At 44.2% G+C, this 20,324-nt stretch overlaps 1 long non-coding RNA gene across 6 annotated transcripts; it reads right to left on the bottom strand.

Annotated features, from left to right (window-relative positions):
* Window positions 1-15,565: 15,565 nt before the first annotated feature.
* LOC109755214 (uncharacterized) lies at window positions 15,566-20,035 on the bottom strand. 6 transcript variants are annotated; one of them, XR_005755907.3, is made up of 6 exons: window positions 19,816-20,033; window positions 19,471-19,722; window positions 18,397-18,925; window positions 17,587-17,880; window positions 17,294-17,424; window positions 15,566-15,938 (listed from the first exon to the last, which is right to left on the bottom strand). It is a non-coding gene; the product is annotated as an uncharacterized lncRNA (long non-coding RNA). The 6 variants fall into 6 exon arrangements; XR_005755909.3 differs by lacking the exon at window positions 15,566-15,938 and adding an exon at window positions 16,014-17,026; XR_005755908.3 differs by lacking the exon at window positions 15,566-15,938 and adding an exon at window positions 16,014-17,021.
* Window positions 20,036-20,324: the final 289 nt, after the last annotated feature.

The following is a 20,324-nucleotide window of genomic DNA, read 5'->3' as shown; positions in this document are numbered from 1 at the left end:
TTTTTGCAACAAGTATATGAGTTCTTTATGACTAATGTTGAGTCCATGGATTATACGCACTCTCATCCTTCCACCATTGCTAGCCCCTCTAATACCGCGCACTTATCGCCGGTATCATACACCCACCATATACCTTCCTCAAAACAGCCACCATACCTACCTATCATGGCATTTCCATAGCCATTCCGAGATATATTTCCATGCAACTTACCACCGTTCCGTTTATTATGACACGCTCCATCATTGTCATATTGCTTGACATCGTATTTGTGGCAAAGCCACCGTTCATTATATTTATACATGTCATTCTTGATTCATTGCATATCCCGGTACACCGCCGGAGGCATTCACATAGAGTCATATTTTGTTCTAAGTATCGAGTTGTAATTCTTGAGTTGTAAGTAAATAAAAGTGTGATGATCATCATTATTAGAGCATTGCCCCATGTGAGGAAAGGATGATGGAGACTATGATTCCCCCATAAGTCGGGATGAGACTCCGGACTAAATTTAAAAAAGGAGGCCATAAAAAAAAGAGAAGGCCCAACAAAAAAATGAGAGAAAAAGAAAGAAGGGACAATGTTACTATCCTTTTACCACACTTGTGCTTTAAAGTAGCACCATGATCTTCATGATAGAGAGTCTCCTACGTTATCACTTTCATATACTACTGGGAATTTTTCATTATATAACTTGGATTGCATATTCCAATGACGGGCTTCCTCAAATTGCCCTAGGTCTTCGTGAGCAAGCGAGTTGGATGCACACCCACTTAGTTTCATTTGTTGAGCTTTCATACACTTATAGCTCTAGTGCATCCGTTGCATGGCAATCCATACTCACTCACATTGATATCTATTAATGGGCATCTCCATAGCCCGTTGATACACCTAGTTGATATGAGACTATCTTCTCCTTTTTGTCTTCTCCACAACCACCATTCTATTCCACCTATAGTGCTATATCCATGGCTCACGCTCATGTATTGCGCGAAGATTGAAAAAGTTTGAGAACACCAAAAGTATGAAACAATTGTTTGGCTTGTCATCGGGGTTGTGCATGATTTAAATATTTTGTGTGGTGAAGATAGAGCATAGCTAGACTATATGATTTTGTAGGGATAACTTTCTTTGGCCATGTTATTTTGAGAAGACATGATTGCTTTGTTAGTATGCTTGAAGTATTATTATTTTTATGTCAATATTAAACTTTTATCTTGAATCTTTCGGATCTGAATATTCATGCCACAAATAAGAAAACTACATTGAAAATTATGCCAAGTAGCTTTCCACATCAAAAATTCTGTTTTTATCATTTACCTACTCGAGGACGAGCAGGAATTAAGCTTGGGGATGCTTGATACGTCTCCAACGTATCTATAATTTTTTATTGTTCCATGCTAATATATATTCTGTTTTGGATGTTTAATGGGCTTTATTATAGACTTTTATATTATTTTTCGGACTAACCTATTAACCGGAGGCCTAGCCCAAATTGTTGTTCTCTTGCCTATTTCAGTGTTTCGAAGGAAAAGGATATCAAACGGAGTCCTAACGGAATGAAACCTTCGGGAACGTGATTTTCGGAACAAACATGATCCAGCGGACTTGGAGTGGACGTCAATAAACGAACGAGGAGGCCACGAGGCAGGGAGGCGCGCCTGCCCCCCTGGGCGCGCCCCCACCCTCGTGGGCCCCTCATAGCTCTCCTGACCGACCTCTTTCGCCTATATTTACTCATATACCCTGGAAACATCAGAGACGGAGCCAAAACCCTATTTCTACCGCCGCAACCTTCTGTACCCGTGAGATCCCATCTTGGGGCCTTTTCCGGCGCTCCGCCGGATGGGGCATTGATCACGGAGGGCTTCTACATCAACACCATAGCCTCTCCGATGATGTGTGAGTAGTTTACCTCAGACCTTCGGGTCCATAGTTATTAGCTAGATGGCTTCTCTCTCTTTGGATCTCAATACAAAGTTCTCCTCGATTCTCTTGGAGATCTATTTGATGTAATCTTCTTATGCAGTGTGTTTGTCGAGATCCGATGAATTGTGGGTTTATATCAAGATTATCTATGAACAATATTCGATTCTCCTCTGAATTGTTTTATGTATGATTGGTTATCTTTGCAAGTCTCTTTGAATTATCAGTTTGGTTTGGCCTACTAGATTGATCTTTCTTGCAATGGGAGAAGTGCTTAGCTTTGGGTTCAATCTTGCGGTGCTCGATCCCAGTGACAGTAGGGGAAACGACACGTATTGTATTATTGCCATCGGGGATAAAAAGATGGGGTTTATATCATATTGCATGAGTTTATCCCTCTACATCATGTCATCTTGCTTAAAGCGTTACTCCGTTCTTATGAACTTAATACTCTAGATGCATGCTGGATAGCGGTCGATGTGTGGAGTAATAGTAGTAGATGCAGGCAGGAGTCGGTCTACTTGTCACGGACGTGATGCCTATATACATGATCATACCTAGATATTCTCATAACTATGCTCAATTCTATCAATTGCTCGACAGTAATTCGTTTACCCACCGTAATACTTATGCTATCTTGAGAGAAGCCACTAGTGAAACCTATGGCCCCCGGGTCTATTTTCCATCATATTAATCTTCTGTTATTTCTATTACCGTTTACCTTGCAATCTTTACTTTTACTCTTTATCATAAAAATACCAAAAATATTATCTTATCATCTCTATCAGATCTCACTCTCGTAAGTGACCATGAAGGGATTGACAACCCCTTTATCGCGTTGGTTGCGAGGTTCTTATTTGTTTGTGTAGGTGCGTGGGACTTGAGCGTGGTCTCCTACTGGATTGATACCTTGGTTCTCAAACTGAGGGAAATACTTACGCTACTTTACTGCATCACCCTTTTCTCTTCAAGGGAAAACCAACACAGTGCTCAAGAGGTAGCACACCCCAGAAGAACGATCACATCCAACCATTGATCTCCTCAAACACCCAAGCCGGCGCATCAAGAATCATAAGCTGATGTATGGGTCTGGCAGAGACCACAGATTTGATGAGCACAAGCCGTCCGGGCCTATGGATGAGGCATTTCTGCCAAGCCAGGATGAACTTTTTCACTTGGTCAAAAAGGGGCTGCCACTCGGTTTTAGTCAACTGATTGATAGATAGAGGAATGCCCAAGTATTTGCACGAGAATTTGAACGAGAACAACCGGTAAAAGCGGCTCACACCGCCTTGTTAGGCCCCACAACACAGAGAGAACACTCGCACCTTCACCCGACGACGACCGAACCTACACATCGCACATGGACCAAACAACCCACACCCAAGGGGATGGCAGCGGGCATCAGACAAGCCGACCCCCGAAGCATGGCCACCCCATGCACCAGTTAGGAGGTTGTTGGAAAGGCTGGCTTTCGGTTTGTTCAGGTTCGAGTCCTATTACGCGGTTCATCTAGTAGCTCATGCAACGATATTGGACCATGCACTCTTGTAGCCCGTGCAGTCGAGACAGTAGCAAGAAAAGGCAAGTAGCAATGGGAGTGCTAGTGTGGCATGCCTTATCACACCGGCTGGGTAAGAACGAAGAGAACATGATTCCAAGCCGCCATCAGGCGGATAGGCGGGAAGGAAGCAACCCCACATCGACAAACTATATGAAGGCCATGAAAAAAAGTTCAGAACCAAGGAGAGATGGTTGGAGAAAGCCACTTGAGGGTTTTGTGAAGTTAAATGTAGATGCAACTTTCAGCGCACATTCTCTCCAGGGTGCTGTAGGTGCTGTTCTACGTGACCATAAGGGTGGCTTCATCGCGGCGTCAAATGAAAAGCTGGAGCATGTTGCGGATGCAGGGACGGCGGAAGCGTATGCACTACATCATGGGCTGCTATTGGCGCAACAGCTGGGTATAAGCAAGCTGGTGGTCGAGTCGGACTGCCTGGAGGTGATCAATACTATGAAGAATGGAGGCTTTACGGCTTCAGGCGCATCAGCGATCTATTTGGATTGTTTGGTCCTTATTATAGGCTATACTTCGGTTTCTTTTGTTCACTGCCCCAGAGAGGCAAACTCTGTTCCTCAGGAATTAGCTAGGCTAGCGAGGTCGGCCCCTTCTGAAAGAAATATGCCCTAGAGGCAATAATAAAGTTATTATTTTATTTCCTTATATCATGATAAATGTTTCTTATTCATGCTAGAATTGTATGAACCGGAAACTTGATACATGTGAGAATCCATAGACAAAACAAAGTGTCCCTAGTATGCCTCTACTAGACTAGCTCGTTAATCAAAGATGGTTAAGTTTCCTAACCATAGACATGTGTTGTCATTTGATGAACGGGGTCACATCATTAGGAGAATGATGTGATGGACAAGACCCATCTGTTAGCTTAGCATAAATGATCGTTTAGTTTTATTACTATTGCTTTCTTCATGACTTATACATATTCCTCTGACTATCAGATTATGCACCTCCCGAATACCGAAGGAACACCTTGTGTGCTATCAAACGTCACAACGTAACTGTGTGATTATAAAGATGCTCTATAGGTGTCTCCGAAGGTGTTTGTTGGGTTGGCATAGATCAAGATTAGGATTTGTCACTCCTGTATCGGAAAGGTATCTTTGGGCCCTCTCGGTAATGCACATCACTATAAGCCTTGCAAGCAATATGACTAATGAGTAAGTTACGGGATGATGCATTACGAAACAAGTAAAGAGACTTGCCGGTAACGAGATTGGACTAGGTATGAGGATACCAACGATCGAATCTCGGGCAAGAAACATACCGATGACAAAGGGAACAACGTATGTTGTTATGCGGTTTGACCGATAAAGATCTTCGTAGAATATGTAGCAGCCAATATGAGCATCCAGGTTCTGCTATTGGTTATTGACCAGAGATGTGTCTCGGTCATGTCTCCATAGTTCTCGAACCCGTAGGGTCCGCACGCTTAACGTTCGATGACGATTTGTATTATGAGTTATGTGATTTGATGACCGAAGTTTGTTCGGAGTCCTAGATGAGATCACGGACATGACGAGGTGTCTCGAAATGGTCGAGAGATAAAGATTCATATATTGGAAGGCTATATTCGGACATCGGAAAGGTTTCGAGTGATTCGGGTATTTTTCGGTGTACCGGGAGTTACGGGAATTCACCGGGAGAAGTAATGGGCCTTATTGGGCTTTAGTGGAGAGAGGGGAGAAGGGCCAAGAGGTGGCGCGCGCCTCCCGCCTGCCCAAACCGAATTGAACAAGGGGTGGGGGCGTGGCGCCCCTTCCGTCTCCCTCTCCCTCTCTTTCCTTCTCTCCTACTCCGAATAGGAAAGGGAATCCTACTAGGACTTGGGAGTCCTAGTAGGACTTCCTATGCTTGGCGCGCCGCCTCCTCCCTCCCTGCTTTATATACGGTGGAGGGGAGCACGCCAAAGGGACTCAAGATTTGTCTTAGCCGTGTGCGGTGCCCCCCTCCACAGTTACACACCTCGGTCATATCGTCGTAGTGCTTAGGCGAAGCCCTGCGCCGGTAACTTCATCATCACTGTCACCACGCCGTCGTGCTGACGGAACTCTCCCTCGGCCTCAACTGGATCAAGAGCTCGAGGGACGTCACCGAGCTGAACGTGTGCTGAACGCGGAGGTGCCGTACGTTCGGTACTTGGATCGGTTGGATCCTGAAGACGTTTGACTACATCAACCGCGTTACTAAACGCTTCCGCTTTCGCTCTACGAGGGTACGTGGACACACTCTCTCCGCTTGTTGCTATGCTTCTCCTAGATTGATCTTGCGTGATAGTTGGATTTTTTTTTGAAATACTACGTTCCCCAACAGTGGTATCCGAGCCAGATCTATGCGTAGATGTTATATATATGCACGAGTAGAACACAAAGAGTTGTGGACAATAATAGTCATACTGCTTACCAGCATGTCATACTTTTATTCGGCGGTATTGTTGGATGAAGCAGCCCAGACCGATATTACATGACCGCGTTCATGAGACTGGTTCTACCGCCGTGCTTTGCACACAGGTGGCTAGTGGGTGTCTATTTCTCCAACTTTAGTTGAATCGAGTTTGGCTACGCCCGGTCCTTGTTGAAGGTTAAAACATCACACTTGACGAAAAATCATTGTGGTTTTGCTGCGTAGGTAAGAACGGTTCTTGCTAGAAGCCCGTAGCAGCCACGTAAAACTTGCAACAACAAAGTAGAGGACGTCTAACTTGTTTTTGCAGGGCTTGCTGTGATGTGATATGGTCAAGATGAAGGGGAAAGCGACAGAAAACAAAAATTTTCCGACCTACGCACCAGCCCAGGACCACTATGGAGACTGCATACATGGTTTGATCTTTTTCGTTACCGACTCGTAGCGCAGCGGGAAGTAGAGTCGATGACGATCGGCGGTGCAGATCCCCGCAGCTAGGATTTACAACCTCCCAACCGCGAGGATGTATACCCTCATCTGCTCCTCAGACAGCCCTCCGGGAGGCGGTCGAACAGCCCCCCGGACGGTGTCGCGGACAGCCCTTCGGGAGGACCTTCGAAACTCGAACGGTCACTCGGACAGCCCTTCGGGAGGACCTTCGAAACTCGGACGGTCACACGGACAGCCCTTCGGGAGGCACTCACGAACTAAGACCGAAACTACGATCTCTCTACAGAGTTGCACACATACGGTGTCATCTATCCGGCAGGGCTTCGCCGTCCAGAACTAGTTCCTGCCGGAACCCAGACAGCCTTACGGCTCTACGAAACTCTTTTCGTGGGAGGGAGAGAAGAAGCCAGATAATGCATGGCATGTGTATGAGAGCAAGGGATGAGTGTGGAGGGCTGCCCCTCCACCTCTATTTATAGGAAATCCCAAGGGGGTAGGGTAGTTTCACAAAAAACCCAAAATGCACATGAATGAAGTCCTTCCACAAGGACCTAGGAGTGAAACCAAGGAACAAGAGGGTCCCCAAGGGGGGATACCCCATGTGGCCGGCCACACCCCCATGAGGGGCCCAAAAAATGGCTCCTATCCATCCATGTCATCCCCAAGATCTTTTGGTGCAAAGCCCCAAAAGGTGGCTTTCCATAAAGTAACCATAAAGCTGATTTTCACTATTCACGACGACATTTTTCAGCGTCTGATCGAACTGAAAATATTTATGTGGGCTAAGAACATTTCCAGTACCCACTAACATGATTTTCAACGCGTTCCGAAACAATTCCGGTTTTAGTGATTTTCATCTGCGAAACGCATCTGAAGTGGCTCCGGCAGCTCCGGAACATTTCCGGTTTTTATCTCAGAAAATTCCAAAAAGCTTCCAGAATGATTCTGGCATCCTCCAAGAATTATCAGGCATGTGCCGAAACCAATTTGACTTAATGGTGTATCCCGAAACAACTTTTCGGTATCATCGAAACTTATCCGATGACCTCTCTCTGCGGTACGATTCCGCTGTCCGAAACTTTTTCGGTGATTTTCTCTCAGACTCCCTGTCTAGTATTCAGAAGATAGATGACCCTTAAGCGTGTGACCCTATAGGTTCGGTGAAGTATAGACATGACCCGGAACCCCTTCCGATCAATGATCAACATCGGAGCCGTGGACACCCATATTGACCCCTATACCCACACGAATAAATATTCGAGTGAACCTCCAGTTGCCGTGTGCTATTCCTGTTGCTTCGCGATATGATACAAATACCCGAGGTGAGACATGTTGGCATTCCCGTGGATCAACAACTTGTCCACTATGCTAGTTACCTCGTTACCGGTATTGTTCTCTTTTCTCGTTATCGTGTTCCGGCATCCCCGTGATCAAATCACAAAGTGTCTGGCCAGACGATGATGGATACTGTAACACCGAGAGGGCCCAGAGATATCTCTCCATCGTCGGAGGAGCAAATCCCAATCTTGAGCTATCAAGTTACTTGACACACTTTTCCATGAACCCGTAAGCCGCCGTAATAGCCACCCATTTACGGATGACGTTTAACAAACCCCAAAGTTCATGAAGCAAGCATGAAGAAACTCGATACTCTCATGGTCTAAGGAATCATGCAAACGTTAACCATCTCTGTGTTATGTACCAATAAACTTGTGACGAATGAATCTCATAGCATAACATCAATCCGGGTCGATTCAACACAAATGTTCTCTTAACATTGTGCCCTCAAAGTTGCTGGCATAGACATGCCCATGACCAGGAAAACAGAATCATCATGCAACACTTGAGCTAGTCTTAGAGGCCAGACTAGGAATACTTCTTACCGTTTATTATTCCACACGTGCATTTGAGTCTTCCTCCGAGCCTCGTGGATATTGTAGACTCGAGAATCATTGCAGTTATAGCATGGAACATAAACATAATTATGAACTCGGAGATAAATAATATCATTTATTTTTGCCTCTAGGGCATATCTCCTACACAAGACGTGATGATATATAAATTGTTGTATGAGATGATCATGTTTTGTAACAGTTATCGGCAACTAGCAGGAGCCATATGGTTGTCGCTTTATTGTATGAAATGCAATCGCCATGTAATTGCTTTACTTTATCACTAAGCGGTAGCGATAGTCATAGAAGCAATAGTTGGTGAGACGACAACGATGCTTCGATGGAGATCAAGGTGTCAAGCCGGTGACGATGATCATGACGGTGCTTTGGAGATGGAGATCAAAGGCACAAGATGATGATGGCCATATCATATCACTTATTTGATTGCATGTGATGTTTATTTTTTTATGCATCTTATTTTGCTTAGTACGATGGTAGCATATTATAAGATGATCTCTCACTAAATTTCAAGGTACAAGTGTTCTCCCTGAGTATGCGCTGTTGCTATAGTTCGTCGTGCCGAGACACCACGTGATGATCGGGTGTGATAAGCTCTAAGTTCACATACAACGGGTGCAAGCCAGTTTTGCACACGCAGAATACTCGGGTTAAACTTGACAAGCCTAGCATATGCAGATATGGCCTCGGAACACTGAGACCGAAAGGTCGAACGTGAATCATATAGTAGATATAATCAACATAGTGATGTTCACCATTGAAAACTACTCCATCTCACGTGATGATCAGACATGGTTTAGTTGATATGAATCACGTGATCATTTGGATGACTAGAGGGATGTCTATCTAAGTTGGAGTTCTTAAGTAATATGATTAATTGAACTTTAATTTATCATGAACTTAGTCTTGATAGTTTTTGCATATCTATGTTGTAGATCAATAGCTCGCGTATAGCTCCCCTGTTTTATTCCTGATATGTTCCTAGAGAAAACGAAGTTGAAAGATGATAGTAGCAATGATGCGGACTGGGTCCGTGATCTGAGGATTTTCCTCATTGCTGCACAGAAGAATTATGTCCTTAATGCACCGCTAGGTGACGGACCTATTGCAGGAGCAGATGTAGACGTTATAAACGTTTGACAAAGCTCGGTATGATGACTACTTGATAGTTTAGTGCACCATGCTTTACGGCTTAGAACCGGGACTTCAAAAACGTTTTGAACGCCACGGAGCATATGAGATGTTCCAAGAGCTGAAATTGGTATTTCAGACTCATGCCCGAGTCGAGAGGTATGAGACCTCTGACAAGTACTTTGCCTACAAGAAGGAGGAGAATAACTCAACCAGTGAGCATCTGCTCAGAATGTCTGAGTACTACAATCGCTTGTCAAGTGGGAGTTAATCTTCCAGATAAGATAGTGATTGACAAAGTTCTCTAGTCACTGTCACCAAGTTACTGGAACTTCCTGATGAACTATAATATGCAAGGGATGACGAAAGTGATTCCCAAGCTCTTCGCGATGCTGAAATCGGCGAAGGTAGAAATCAAGAAAGAGCATCAAGTGTTGATGGTTAAACAAAACCACTAGTTTCAAGAAAAGGGCAAAGGAAAAGAAGGGAAACTTCAAGAAGAACGGCAAGCAAGTTGCTGCTCAAGTGAAGAAGCCCAAGTCTGGACCTAAGCCTGAGACTGAGTGCTTCTACTGCAAAGGGATTGGTCACTGGAAGCACCCCAAGTATTTGGCGGATAAGAAGGATGGCAAAGTGAACAAAGGTATATGTGATATTCATGTAATTGATGTGTACTTTACTAGTGTTTATAGCAACCCCTCGATATTTGATACTAGTTCAGTTGCTAAGAGTAGTAACTCGAAACGGGAGTTGCAAAATAAACAGAGACTAGTTGAGGGCGAGGTGATGATGTGAGTTGGAAGTGATTCCAAGGTTGATAAGTCACCATCGCACACTCCCTTTACCTTCGGGATTAATGTTGAACCTAAAATAAATGTTATTTGGTGTTTGCATTGAGGATGAATATGATTGGATCATGTTTATTGCAATACAATTATTCATTTAAGTAAAAGAATATTTTTGTTCTATTTACATGAATAAAACCTTCTATGGTCATACACTCAATAGAAATGGTTTATTGAATCTCGATCGTAGTGATACACATATTGAAGCCAAAAGATGCAAAGTTAATAATGATAGTGCAACTTATATGTGCCACTGTCGGTTAGGTCATATTGGTGTAAAGCGCATGAAGAAACTCCATGCTGATGGACTTTTGGAATCACTTGATTATGAATCACCTGATACTTGCGAACCATGCCTTATGTGCAAGATGACTAAAACTCCGTTCTCCGGAACAATGGAGCGAGCAACTGACTTATTGGAAATAATACATACTGATGTATGAGGTCCGATGAGTGTTAGGGCTCGCGGTGGGTATCGTTATTTTCTAACCTTCACAGATGATTTGAGAAGATATGGGTATATCTACGTAATGAAACATAAGTCTGAAACATTTGAAAAAGTTCAAAGAATTTCAGAGTGAAGTGCAAAATCATCGTAACAAGAAAATAAAATTTCTACGATCTGATCGTGGAGATGAATATTTGAGTTATGAGTTTGGTCTTCATTTGAAACAATGTGGAATAGTTTCACAACTCACGCCACCTGGAACACCACAGCGTAATGGTGTGTCCGAACGTCGTAACCGTACTTTATTGGATATGTTACGATCTATGATGTCTCTTACCGATTTACCATTATCGTTTGGGGTTATGCATTAGAGACAACGGCATTCACATTAAATAGGGCATCATCTAAATCCGTTAAGATGACACCATATGAATTGTGGTTTAGCAAGAAACCTAAGCTGTCGTTTCTTAAAGTTTGGGGCTGCGATGCTTATGTGAAAAAGCTTCAACCTGATAAGCTCGAACCCAAATCGGAGAAATGCATCTTCATAGGATACCCAAAGGAAACTGCTGGGTACACCTTCTATCACAGATCCGAAGACAATATATTCGTTGCTAAGAATGGATCCTTTCTAGAGAAGGAGTTTCTCTCAAAATAAGTGAGTGGGGGGAATGTAAAACTTGATGAGGTAATTGTACCTTCTCCAAAATTGGAAAGTAGTTCATCACTGAAATCAGTTCCAGTGATACCTACACCAATTAGTGAGGAAGTTAATGATGATGATCATGGAACTTTAGATCAAGTTACTACTGAACCTCGTAGGTCAAACAGAATATGTTCCGCACCAGAGTGGTATGGTAATCCTATTCTGGGAATCATGTTACTAGACCATGACGAACCTACGAACTATGAGGAAGCGATGATGAGCCCAGATTCCGCCAAATGGTTTGAGGCCATGAAATCTGAGATGGGATCCATGTATGAGAACAAAGTATGGACTTTGATTGACTTGCCCGATGATCGGTGAGCCATTGAGAATAAATTGATCTTCAAGAGGAAGATGAACGCTGATAGTAGTGTTACTATCTACAAAGCTCGAATTATCGCAAAAGGTTTTCAACAAATTCAAGGTGTTGATTACGATGAGATTTTCTCACTCGTATCGATGCTTAGAGTCTGTCCGAATCATGTTAGCCATTGCCGCATTTTATGAAATTTGGCAAATGGATGTCAAAACTGCATTCCTTAATGGATATCTCAAAGAAGAGTTGTATATGATGCAACCAGAAGGTTTTGTCGATCCTAAAGGTGCTAACAAAGTGTGCAAGCTCCAGCGATCCATTTATGGACTGGTGCAAACCTCCCCGAGTTGGAATATACGCTTTGATAGTGTGATCAAAGCATATGGTTTTATACAGACTTGTGGTGAAGGCTGTATTTACAAGAAAGTGAGTGGGAGCACTACAGCCTTTCTGATAAGTATATCTGAATGACATATTGTTGATCGGAAATGATGTAGAATTTTCTGGAAAGCATAAAGGAGTGTTTGAAAGGAGTTTTTCAAAGAAAGACCTCGGTGAAGCTGCTTACATATTGAGCATCAAGATCTATAGAGATAGATCAAGACGCCTGATAAAAATTTCAATGAATACATACCTTGACAAGATTTTGAAGTAATTCAAAATGGAACAGTCAAAGAAGGAGTTCTTGCCTGTGTTGCAAGGTGTGAAGTTGAGTAAGACTCAAAACCCGACCATGGCAGAAAATAGAAAGAGAATGAAAGTCATTCCCTATGCCTCAGTCATAGGTTCTATAAAGTATGCTATGCTGTGTACCAGACCTATTGTGTACCTCGCCATAAGTTTGGCAAGAGGGTATAATAGTCATCTAGGAGTGGATCACTGGACAGCGGTCAAAATTATCCTTAGTGGAATAAGGATATGTTTCTCGGTTATGGAGGTGATAAAGAGTTCATCGTAAAGAGCTACGTCGATGCAAGCTTTGACACCGATCTGGATGACTCTGAGTCTCGATCTAGATACATATTGAAAGTGGGAGCAATTAGTTAGAGTAGCTTCGTGCAGAGCATTGTAAACATAGAAATTTGCAAAATGCATACGGCTCCGAATGTGGCAGATTCGTTTACTAAATTTATCTCACAAGCAAAACATGATCACACCTTAGTGCTCTTGAGTGTTAATCACATAACAATGTGAACTAGATTATTGACTCTAGTAAACCCTTTGAGTGTTGGTCACATGGCGATGAAAACTATGGGTGTTAATCACATGGTGATGTGAACTATTGGTGTTAAATCACATGGCAATGTGAACTAGATTATTGACTCTAGTGCAAGTGGGAGACTGAAGGAAATATGCCCTAGAGGCAATAATAAAGTTATTATTTTATTTCCTTATATCATGATAAATGTTTATTATTCATGCTAGAATTTTATTAACCGAAAACTTGATACATGTGTGAATACATAGACAAAACAAAGTGTCCCTAGTATGCCTCTACTAGACTAGCTCGTTAATCAAAGATGGTTAAGTTTCCTAACCATAGACATGTGTTGTCATTTGATGAACGGGGTCACATCATTAGGAGAATGATGTGATGGACAAGACCCATCCGTTAGCTTAGGAGAAATGATCGTTTAGTTTTATTGCTATTGCTTTCTTCATGACTTACACATGTTCCTCTGACTATGAGATTATGTAACTCCCAAATACCGGAGGAACACCTTGTGTGCTATCAAACGTAACAACGTAACTGGATTATTATAACGATGCTCTACAGGTGTCTCCGAAGGTGTTTGTTGGGTTGGCATAGATAAATGTTAGGATTTGTCACTCCGTGTATCGGGGAGGTATCTCTGGGCCCTCTCGGTAATGCACATCACTATAAGCCTTGCAAGCAATGTGACTAATGAGTTAGTTATGGGACGATGCATTCTGGAACGACTAAAGAGACTTGCCGTAACGAGATTGAACTAGGTATGAGGATACCGACGATCGAATCCCGGGCAAGTAACATACCGATGACAAAGGGAACAACATATGTTGTTATGCGGTTTGACCGATAAAGATCTTCGTAGAATATGTAGGAGCCAATATGAGCATCCAGGTTCCGCTATTGGTTATTGACCAGAGATGTGTCTCGGTCATGTCTACATAGTTCTCGAACCCGTAGGGTCCGCACGCTTAACGTTCGATGACAATTTGTATTATGAGTTATGTGATTTGATGACCGAAGTTTGTTCGGAGTCCCGGATGAGATCACGGACATGACGAGGACTCTCGAAATGGTCGAGAGGTAAAGATTCATATATTGGAAGGCTATATTCGGATATCGAAAAGGTTCTGAGTGATTCGGGTATTTTTCGGAGTACCGGGAGTTACGGGAATTCACCTGGAGAAGTAATGGGCCTTATTGGGTTTTAGTGGAGAGAGGGGAGAAAGGCCAAGAGGTGGCGCGCGCCTCCCCCCTTCCCAAACCGAATTGGACAAGGGGTGGGGGCGCGGCCCCCCTTCCGTCTCCCTCTCCCTCTCTTTCCTTCTCTCCTACTCTGAATAGGAAAGGGAATCATACTAGGACTTGGGAGTCCTAGTAGGACTCCCTATGCTTGGTGCGCCCCCTAGACCGGCGGCTCCTCCCTCCCTCCTTTATATAGGGGGAGGGGAGCACCCCAAAGGGCCTCAAGATTCGTCTTAGCCGTGTGCGGTGCCCCTCTCCACAGTTACACACCTCGGTCATATCGTCGTAGTGCTTAGGCGAAGCCCTGCGCCGGTAACTTCATCATCACCGTCACCACGCCGTCGTGCTGACGGAACTCTCCCTCGGCCTCAACTAGATCAAGAGCTCGAGGGACGTCACTGAGCTGAACGTGGAGGTGCCACTTGGATCGGTTGGATAGCGAAGATGTTCGACTACATCAACCGCGTTACTAAACGCTTCCGCTTTCGGTCTACGAGGGTACGTGGACACACTCTCCCCGCTCGTTGCTATGTTTCTCCTAGATAAATCTTGCGTAATTGTATGAATTTTTTTAAAATACTACGTTCCCAACACCTTCGCTGTGGGTCGAAGAACCGCCGGCTTTCATTGTAAAAGGTTTGGTGGACGATGTAACAGTTCTTTGATCCAATAAAGCGACCGAAGTTTTAAGAAAGACTGCTAGCCGGTGCATTCGAGCCAAGCCCACCCAGTGTCATACACGGCGCCACCTTGTCAAGACACTATACGTACAAATTCTAACAGATGCCTACTATGGTACACACCAACCCCCCACCGTCATCGGAAAACTCGTCGGCACAGTTCCCCAGGAGAGCATGACATGACGAACGCAACATCCTCCCGTACCTTTCCCCAACAAGACCGGAGCCACCCTTCGTCCTCCCCTACTTTGAGCGCGTGATGGCCACAACGCTCACACGGATCGTAGAAAATGCATGCCTACCCCGAAAGTGCTAATCTGGTCCCGAGCACAGATGGACCCTATATCCACATCGCCCATTCACATCAAGATTCGAACTGCGTGTTGTACAGACCGTTGTATATCGATCGATAGCAACCCGTATTTCTAGTAACTGTGACGGGCACCGTTAAAGCTCCGCCCGCACAGATGTCTGACGGCATGACCTGCATGCGCCTCATCGTTCTCTGATGCCGGCGACATCCTACCTCTGATTCACTCCCCGATTGTGGTCGCAGGGTTATTACACATGCCACCACCTTCTAAAAGTGTTTTTCATTAAATCATTCTTCTGTTCTTCCTAGTCCACTATCTCTGTCTATCCACCTATCCTATGGCAATGGTGTATCCAGCTTGCAATCAATCCTTTCCTTCCACCCAACCCTCACACACTCTTTGAATTTCAAACAAGTAATTGTGCACTCTATTTCATTTCAGAAATGTTCCTGTCAACATCACGAACTGCTTGCCAAACATCAACACTACAATATACAAGGTGAATGTCAGTCTAAAAGCATAGAAATCTTGACTAATTCCTGAGAGGCTACAACAGGGTGAATATCTGCACCCACAAACTGCCGTATTTCTGTAGTTAACTCTCCAAACAAGGATGCTCTGTTCACACCAATGCCACGAGCACCAATATAGCAACCATCTTCAGCCTAGGCACTTCCCCAACAAATCTTTCCGCAGCTTTGTACAATGGAACCAACAGGTGAGCATCGTAGGCTGAGTACTTCAGTTTTTAGTTTTAGTGAAATCATACTGAAACAACTGAATATGATATTCATCAGCAAACAAAGATAAAACACAATAAGTATTAAATATCATCTGCGATCACAGGAACAATATTTGCAACTGACAATGGATTAATGACTTAGGTAATGCCATGCTTACATGCATATCATCAATTTGCATTGCAACTTTTTATCTTTTTTTTTAGAACGAAGGCTCGAGAGAGAGCCCGGCTTTGAATTAACAAAGCCATCAACCGGCCAGGAGTTACATCGGACAGCACCTAACAAGAGGAAAAAGAAAAAGACGGCAGATACATGGTGCTACTAGACAACTTACAAACCTCAACAACACCAAGCACTACAACATAATGGACAACAAAGCTTCGCTTGATGTCGATGAAGTCCCCAGCCGCAGAATGAGCACCATAGGTGGAGCGGAAGCACTAACAAGATGAGACCCATCATAGGCAGGGAGCTTTGTTCTTTGAACGAAGGCTCGATGAAGTCCCCGCCCCCAGCTGAGACGAGCTCGCCTTGGAAGATCCTCGCCCATACGCATAGAGCCACACACGAAGGGATGATCTAGCTACGTCGGTAGAAGAGGCAGTGCAGAGGAGAATGTGTTCTTTGCTTTTTTGTTGAACCAAGCAATTCAAACCCCTCGAGGACAGCGCCATGATCAGAAGAACCAAGGCTAGACCAAAACTGATGTGATGAGGTTGTTTGCATATCCAACATACGCAAGTTGCAGAGCGAGTATGCAAGATTTTGTACAATTGGCTTGTTTGTTGCAGTATAACAGGCCCATCCCCAACAGTTTCAAGAATGTTGCAGCTATTAAACACCCGGTTAAAGTATGAAGTTCTCTTTTATCTGCACTATTATATATCTACAATATTAAGTAAACAATTCTTAAACCGAAAGATGTGAAGTAAAAAAGGAAAGCTGGACTGAAATTGCATCTTCAGTTTAAATCGGGGTGATCCCCCTAGAAACTACTGTCCATTATCATCACTTGCTTCCTCCAGAGCATCTGGAAAGGGCGCGACAGGAAGGTGTTTGATGACCGGCAGCGTCTGATGTTGGTCTTTGTGCTTATCATGCAAAGGATGCTCAAACGCTGGACTTCAACAACAGAATATAAAATTGTATTATGCCATCTAATTTAGGCGTTTCTCCCTTTACCCCAAATATTAAACTTCACTGAACCTTTCAAATTCCTTAACTGAATGTTCCTCTAAAAAAGTTGAATGGGCGTGACTGTAGGCACAGTAGTATGACCAGAACTATGGACGGTGAAACTACAGGTTGCTGGCGATGAGACCAGTACTTGCCATATAAATAATCTTACAGACTGTAAAAAAATTACATAGTGATACATATAGACAGTACCTCTTTAGTCTACGACAGAGCCTGCGCAACTTCATATTAGTACTTGCTAAGACGTAGTATGTATCGTTCCAGTGCTCTTTGCCAAATGATATGTTATTGGGCTCTGCCGCGTCATGTGCATACAAAGGTGCCTGAAACCCCAAACTGATTAGCTCCCAAATAATTACTAACCAAACAGGAACATGATGAAGGATTCCAATAGCTTAATTAATGTACAAGTAAGCATTAATAGCAACATTTCAGCATGAGAAATTGAGGATTAAAGAGGAATCACAATATGTGGTATCACTTACCTTAGACTGAAGGCAAATCAATGACTGAACTTGGTTAAGAAGAATGGAGCCACCGATTATTCCAAATCCTTTCTCCTAGGAGTACATGTTGCAGAAATCGTACGCCTCTCCGAGCGAGTCAAAACTGATACCCGGTTTCAGGACAATGGCATTGCCCGAGGGGTTCTCAGCAAAAGCCCTCGCTGCTTTCTTGAAAGCACTCACGCAAGACGGGCAAGGGGCCCTGCTGGGTGCCACCAGCTCTATCATGAGGCTGAAAATGTAACTCCTCCAAAAAGAGTTCAGACAATTGTTCTGTAAACCAAAAATCACCAGAAGTATGACTCATACCACGCAACATTATTTTCACAGCTGGGAGGTAACACACTATCATCCACGTTATTATCATAATTCTTAACTACTTCCCCATTCGATCAGATTTTCCTAAAATGTTGCAAAAGCAGTAAGAACTGTACTAAAATGATTCATAACATGCAGAATTATTTCACAGACGGCAGGTAAGTGCACACTATCATACATGTTATTGTCAAACTTCTGAATGCTTGCACATCGGTCACGCTTTACTACCATGGCGCAAAAACTAGTAAGAACATTACTATTTTTGAATTTCTACCAACCAATAGCCCATACATATCTCAGCAGCACCTTTGCCATGCCAAATGGATTGACTGCACAATTTGTCATACTGGTACTTGCATCCGTATGATAAACATTGTTTACTAAGTATCCCAAAATTAATAAATAAACAAGCAACACGAGCAAGACCGCACACACAACGCGAGATTTGTTCCCTGCAAAATCAGAACGAACCTCTTAGACCATCCTGGCGCTTGAGGGTTCATTTCCCCTGTCAAGATTTCTGATTGTCTCTATGCTCTGCAATGTACCACCCGTTGTCCTCTACTCGGAAAAGTTTAATCAGAGCAGGGCACTCGCACCGACAAGACCTTGTGTTCTCGACCCCAGCTTTACCCTGCAGAAATGTTCACACTTTAATCAATACCAACACTGGAAGTACACCCGAACATAACTGAATTACCGATCACAAAGCAGCAACAGCAAAATTAATAACAAACCGAGCATGCACAAACTATCTCCTGCATGCACTCTGTCCTTTCGGCATTTAGCCATCTCTTGCCATACCGGATGCCAAAAACCTTCTCCCACAAATACAAGTTGTAGAAGTCATACGCCTCGGCCAGAGTCGAAAGTAGTGCCAAGAACCGGTGTGATCGCATTTTCAGATGGGTTCTTCGCGAAACACCTGACTGCCTTCTCAAACGCACTCACACGAAGTGGGCACGGTGTTCTGCTGGGGGCGGCAGCACCAATCCCTAGCCTGCAAACACAGGCAACACAAACCATGAAATTTCTAACTGCATAAAGCAATCAACAGGCAAAACAGAGGCACATATAGCATGATTTTTTTCTAATCGCAGGGAGCAATCAGCCTACCAACACAGGCACATATACTATGAATTTTCAAAATGCAGACACCAAACAGACTGCAAACACCAGTACATAATTTAGTAATTTCCGTAATGCAGAGAGCAACCAGCCTGAAAAGACAGGCTCTCATATAGTATGAATTGTCTAAATTCAGGGAGCAAACAGTCTGCAACCACCAGTAAATAAATCAGAATTTTTTTCACTACAGAGAGTAATCAGTCTGCATTTGTACTTTCAGAGACTATAGACGCCTGAATTTTGTGAATGCATAGAAAAAATCAGCGTGCAAACACAGGCAGACACAGTAGGAAATTTATTAATGCTGACAGCAATCAGCACTTGCTCCAACTGCATGATTTATTCAGTCATTTCTACTTTGATTTCCTAATAAGTCACAGAATATCTGGTGTAAGGCAAGGTTACTACTTCACCAACCTTTTGTTCCACACCGGTGCTTGGGGATTCATCTTCCCCGCGGACAGCTTCGACGTTGGCGGCGAGCTCTCCCTTCTGTTCGCGGCCGCCTCCTTCGCCAAGAAGATTTGTGCTTCGCCGCTGTCCACCGTCTACTGCTGCGCCACCTCCCGCTCCGCCTTCGGTGCCACTTCCAGATCTGCCACGGCAGATACATTGACAGCCATAGGAGCCGGCACCAAGCTATCCCCTACCTCCTCAAGCAGACTGGATCTGAATCTTGCAACAAATCCATCCTCTGGATCAGCTAACGGGAGGGCTAAAAAATGGAGGCAGCATCGCCGGAAAAATCTAAGATCCACGTACCTGCTGATTGGCTGATCCATGGCGGCTCGCCGGCGGCGCTAGTTGCCTCTGTCCCGGAGTCTCCAGCTTCCAAACGACCGACGCCGTAGCGGAAAGCGAATTTCCTGGTCCACGGATCAGACGGGAACGCGGATTCTGATCCACGTCTCACCACGCAAGACACCGACGGCCGTCCACTATGCCCGGCAGTGAAGACCCACCACCACCACCCAACGGTGCCGCGTAAGTATTTTGCTACAGTACTCGATTTTCTGACCGACCGCCTGCGCGCGTATAGAACTATGGCACAGATCCTTGAGCGCTAGCCGACGACCTAGATAACGAGCTCATCTGAGCTCGCGCTCAATTACTCCACGTTCTGCCTACTCCGCATTCAAGACGCATCACCCTTCGTCCTCACCTACTTTGAGCGCGGGATGGCCGCTACAAGCATCCGAAAACGTGCTCGCCGTCCAGGACCAGCAACAGAAAACGCGCTCGCACTAACACGAGTATAATTGGAGCGTATA

This window comes from Aegilops tauschii, chromosome 5 (genome assembly GCF_002575655.3).
Source record: "Aegilops tauschii subsp. strangulata cultivar AL8/78 chromosome 5, Aet v6.0, whole genome shotgun sequence".
NCBI classification, from domain to species: Eukaryota; Viridiplantae; Streptophyta; class Magnoliopsida; order Poales; family Poaceae; genus Aegilops; species Aegilops tauschii.
This window is presented reverse-complemented; position numbering and strand designations above follow the sequence as displayed.